Source organism: Chiloscyllium punctatum, chromosome 29 (assembly GCF_047496795.1).
Source record: "Chiloscyllium punctatum isolate Juve2018m chromosome 29, sChiPun1.3, whole genome shotgun sequence".
Lineage (NCBI taxonomy): Eukaryota > Metazoa > Chordata > Chondrichthyes > Orectolobiformes > Hemiscylliidae > Chiloscyllium > Chiloscyllium punctatum.
Genome location: NC_092767.1, coordinates 43,043,363 through 43,049,158, shown reverse-complemented (window position 1 = coordinate 43,049,158; position 5,796 = coordinate 43,043,363). Strand labels below are relative to the sequence as shown.

General features: G+C 42.1%; 1 non-coding gene across 1 annotated transcript; it reads left to right on the top strand.

The window, feature by feature from the left end:
* The first annotated feature begins 506 nt into the window (after positions 1-506).
* trnas-uga (transfer RNA serine (anticodon UGA)) lies at positions 507-588 on the top strand. Its single transcript has one exon. It is a non-coding gene; the product is annotated as a tRNA-Ser (tRNA).
* Positions 589-5,796: the final 5,208 nt, after the last annotated feature.

Here is a 5,796-nt window from a genome sequence, read left to right as displayed (position 1 = left end):
TCGGTCAATCTTCCTCTCTTGTGCTCACAAGTTCATTTCCTGATGTCAGAACCTACGGATTAGTTTCTGGATCCCTTTCTGTAAATTGGTTCTGCATTCTTTCTAATTCCGATTTTTTTTAACGAATGTAGCTAGTGTTAATGGACTTAGCATCAATATTTCTAATACCATATTTCGATGAATATTAAAACACAACAGCATATCTACTTTGGCACCAGATGACGAGCAATTGAGTCAAAATCGATCGGACGCAGTGATACAATAATCCTCTCTTCGTGTGGTGTACATCTGAGACTCTATAATTCAATGAAGAATCATTCCCACAACTTCAGCTGTGTCAGGATCTAGTTTTCGGTGAAAGCCTGTCAATCTGCTCAGGTAACGTTTGTCTGGGTCTCTGCAAAGGATTCAGCGACATCTTTGGGTCTTGACAATTTGTTCTTCAAACAAATTACGTATTTCATGAATTCAGTTCTTTTACTATGAAAATTCGCAAAGTGGATGCAGCTGTGCTGGCCGAGAGGTTAAGGCGTTGGATTTGAATTCCAATGGGGTCTCCCTGCGCAGGTTCGAATCCTGCTCACAGAGTTGACTCTTCCAAAAGTCATTAATTACTTTGCAGAATTTGGATTTCGTGGAGCTTGAGCTTTGCATTCAATTGAAAGTAAATTTTTAACTGTGAAGAATCAGAAGTAATTTCAAGATGTCTAATTGAATAAATTATATGTCGAGACACAAAAAGCCATCAACTTCCAACACGAATCAGTTTCCAAACATTTGTCGAACTATCGTGAAATTTGGATGTTTGGGAGGCGGGCGGGGTGGGGGGGTGAACTTAAGCAAAACGAGAAGCAATGCAATACATTTCCCTGCAGGTGATGAGTTTTTTTGAGGATCAGTTGAAAGTCAAGCTGACAAAGTTCAACGTAATTTACAGCTGACTCTCAAGGGCAATTATCTATTATATCAGCGGTCAATGAATTAGAAAAAAAGAGTTACAAGTCGCTGTGAAAAGGTCACTCATCTGCCCCATTATTGTGCCATTTAAGAACACAGGATAAAGTCATTGACATTTGCACTGGGAACATTAGAACACACGAGACTTTGGGCCAAAGTTGGAAACTGCGACTGGAATGATTGGCTCTCTGATTCGCCGCGATGCACACAGGTGGAATGGTCTTTTCCCACTTTGTAAATCTACGAAGACAAGTTGAAAATAAGCTGCAAGGAAAATGTTCATAAAGGGTGTTTTATTTACACCAAATACGACAGTATCTATCGCCTTGTCTTGTTATTTACTTGTGAGGATTCGATACTCTCAGAACCGTGGCCCGGATCGTATTCCGGCTCATGGAATGCTGGTATTGTTCAGCTAACATGTCGGTGTCCCAGTACTTCTGCCGATTTTCCGATGCTAGCAGGTCATTGGTTTTGTCCAAAACATGATGAATGTTAACATAATACGAATAGCTGCAGTTGCTGGAAATCTGAGCCAAAAACGAAAATTGTTTGCGGAACGCAGAAAGACTGGCAACAGAAACATCGACTTTCCTGCTCCTCGGATGCTGCTGTGCTTTTCCAAAATTTTCTGATCTAAAATCAGGTTTCCAGCAACTGCAGTCCTCACTTTTGCCTAGTTCCTTCAGTGTCGCTGGTTCCCAATTCAAGAACTCCATCTCTAGCGGTTTCATGTCTGTACCTCCATGCTGTCGAGTTGAAGAGTGAGGAAAAGTAACTCACCCCCTCCATCTCTGGGGTAATTAGGGGCTGAAAGTGAATCGTATCACATTGAAGTGTATCTACAAGCGACTTAATCTCTGTCTTTTATTGGGAGCCATCTCTTTCATTGTAACCATCAGGAAAGACCATTTCGTTCGCTAAAAAGAGAAATGAATATGTCATTAACCTTTGTTTGTTTCATGTCCAAGAATACTCAGATCAATAGCTCCCTTGATTACCTCTGCTGGTCATGTTCGCAAAGAGGTCTAGCAAATTGCCAAGTGTGATTTTCCTTTCAATAAATAATTTTGACTCAGTTTTGCTGCAAATATCTTTTCCAAACATTGTGCTTTGCTTCTTTTACACTGGTGTCTCGCACCTTACAAATGACAGCAAAGGTATGAAAGGAGATGGAAGCATTTAACTCATCAAGTCAGCGGCAGCTTTCAATGAGATATCGGCTGATTTGCTCACTGCTCAACGTTGCTGCTTTGTCTGTCGTCATGGCCGCGTGGTTAAGCTGAATGATGAGAAGTTCTTTGGGGTTTCCCCATGTAGGCTCGTGTCCTGCTGACGTACGTTGTGAACGCTTTCCCGCTGGAACAATTTCTACTCGATGTTCAGAACGCTTATCTTGCAAACCAGACCGGTAATTTGATTAGACTTGGGAAATTCGAGTTCTTCATCAGAAATGTTCTGTATTTAAAGTATTATCTCTAAGAATGACGAGAGTTAAATTTGGGACAATCAAGGATAATAGTGGGAAGTTTTGTGTGGAGTCAGAGGAGATAGGGGAAGCACTAAATTAATATTTCTCGACAGTGTTCGCTATAGAAAATGAAAACGTTGGCGAGGAAGATACAGAGATACTTGCGTCTAGTGTAGTAGAGATTGAGGTTCACAAGGATTAGGTAATAGAAATACTGAAGATTGTGAAAACAGACAAGTCTCCTGGGCCGGATGGGATCTGTCCTAGGAACCTTCTGGGAAGCAAGGGAAGACATTGATGAGCCTTTGGAATTGATCGTCAAATCATCGTTGTCTACAGGAATAGAGCCCGTGGAATGGAGCATAGCATATGTTGTTCTCTTGTGCAAAAGGTTTCGTAGAGACAACCCTGATAATTACAGACCAGTGAATTCACTGCAGTTGTTGGTAACGTGTTGGAAAAGGTTATTATAGATAGGATTTATGACCATCTCGCAAAGAATAATCTGATCAGGGACAGTCAGCACAGTTTTGTGATGGTTAGGCCTTGCTTAACGAATCTCGTTGACTTTTTTGACAAAGTGACCAAACAGGTAGATGACAGTAACCCGGTTGATGTGGTGTATATGGGTTTCAGCAAGTTGTTCGATCAGTTTCCCCACAATAGGCTTTTATACAAAATGCGGAGGAATGGAATTATGGGAGAGTTTCCAGCTTTGATCAGTAATTGGCTTGCCAACAGAAAACAGTGTTGTAGTTGATGTAATATGTTCTTCTTGGTGTTTAGGTCCTGGCGACGTAACACAAGGGTTGGTGTTAGGTACACTGCTGTGACATGAGATCTAACCTTGCCAATCAGTCTCCCATGGGAAACATTATTGAACACCTTACTGAAGACCGTATGGATCAGATTTACTGCTCTGCCCTCATCAATCTTCTTTGTTATTTCTTCAAAAAAATTATCAAGTTTGTGAGACATGATTTCCCACGCACAAAGCCATGTTAATAATCTCGAATCAGTCCTTGCCTTTCCAAATACATGTACATTCTGTTCCTCAGGATTCCCTCCAACAATTGGAGTATTCTTGGCAGATGCAGTTTCATGTAGGGAATGCGAGGTCATATACTTTGTTGGGAAGAATCAAAAGACACACTCGTGTTAAAATCGATCGATAAAAAAAGAAGTGCGGTGCAGAGGAGTCTCAGTGTTCTTATACATGAAACGAACAAAGGTTAATCACATAGTTATTTCTTGCTGGCAAAACAAAGCCTTTTCTGATGCTCACAATTAAAGAGATGGTTTGCAAGAAAATAGGAAAATTAAGTCACCAGTAGAGTAATCAATTACCAAGATATCCCTCGTGATGTTTTATGGGACACCTGGCGGGAGGGTGGTCCTCCAACCAATCAAAGTGAACTAGAGGCAGAACTAGACTAAACCACGTGATCACCCTCGCGCGCGGAGGAGAGTCGCTGTAATGAATGATCGGGAAGTTATGGAGCGAAAGGATACGGTAAGGAAAGAAATAAATAAACAGAGGGAAACGGGAGAAAAACTGTGTTACTATGAGCGGAGAGGTTTTACAAACATGTTGTGCACGTCGGAAAACACAAATTTGAACAACCCAGTCCCGTGTTTGTAGTAAACGGGGAATTGCCTCAGCGCGGCTGCAGGCCTGAGTGAGCGCCGCCATCTTTATTCGGGGCAACGATTCAGTGGACACGTGTGCGGCCGCCATCTTTATAGGGGGCAAGGTGCAGCATGGCGCATGTGCAGCCTTTCTCTGGTACAGAGTCATTGGGCAGGATTTACACAGAACACATTCACACTCAGAGTAATGGATGTTTATTTCTGGATTTGTTTCGTCATTCATTTAAATGACTTGCTGTCGTAACTGAGTTTGCATGTCATTCAAAATTGGAGGTATTGTGCATCGTGAAAAAGGTTACCTCAGGTTACAGTGAGATATTGATCAGATACGGATTAATTTAGATAAATGTGTGGTGCTGCGTTTTGGAAAAGCAAGTCAGGGCAGGACTTATACACTAGGGGAAAGTGAAGACTGCAGATACTGGAGATCAGAGCTGAAAAATGTGTTGCTGGAAAATCACAGCAGGTCAAGCAGCATCCAAAGATCAGGAGAATCGACATTTCGGGCATGAACCCTTCTTCAGGATTCCTGAAGAAGGGCTCATGTCCGAAACGTCGATTCTCCTGATCTTTGGATGCTGCCTGACCTGCTGTGCTTTTCCAGCAACACGTTTTTCAGCCCAGGACTTATACACTAAATGGCAAGGCCCTGGAGACACTTGCGGAACAAAGAGACCTTGGACTGCAGGATCATAGTCCTTGCAAGTCAAGTTGCAGGTAGATAGGATGATGAAGAAGGTGTTCAGTGTATTTTCCTTTATTGGTTAGAGCATTGAGTATAGGATGTGGGAGGTTATGTTGCTGTACAGGACATTCGTTAGGCCACTTTTGGAATATTGTGTGCAGTTCTGGCCTGCCTCCAATCAGAAGGGTGCTGTGAAACTTGAAAGGTTTCAAAAAAGACTTACAAGGATGTAGTTAGGGTTGGAGGATTTGAGCTATAGGGTGAGGCGTAAAAGGCTGGGGCTGTTTTCCCTGGAGTGCCATTGGCTGAGCGGTGATGTTATGGAGGTTTATACAATCATGAGGAGCATGAACAGGGTAAATGAACAAGATGTTTTCCCTGGAGTAGTGGTCTCCAAAAGTAGAGGACATTGCTTTAGGGTGAACGGGGCAAAAATTCAAAGGGGGCTGAAGGGCAACTCTTTCATGCAGTGAGTGGAATGAGCTGCCAGAGAAAGTGGTGGAGGCTAGTACAATTAAAACTTGTTGAAGGCATCTAAATGGACACATGATATGATTGGGAAGCGTTTACAGGGATATGGGCCAAGTGCTGACAAATGGGAATGGATTAGGTTCGGATACCTTGTTGGCATGGATGAGTTAAACCGAAGGGTCTGTGTCGGTGCTATACATCTCGATGACTGTGGGATCATAACAGCTTATACAGCTTTGCTTCATCTCTGGGCTCCCTTATGACCACTTTGTCAATATCTAGCTTGCTCAGTACCGAACAATGGGTGTATTTTTGGTCTGTTTAGTATTTTACAATTACTTTTACAGACATTTTTGTAAGTTAATTTTTCTCTGCCGCCCAGCCCCTGACCATATGCTGCTTATTAATTTTTTTCTGGAAAATCTTTGACAGTCAAGAATTCATTTTTCCAATAAGCAAGTGTATTTTCCTTCCATTTCTGACGATCACATTCTGCACCATTTTCATTCCCTGTAATCTGTTTTGTACTCCCTGAAACATCAACTGTGTTTCTCCTTCTACG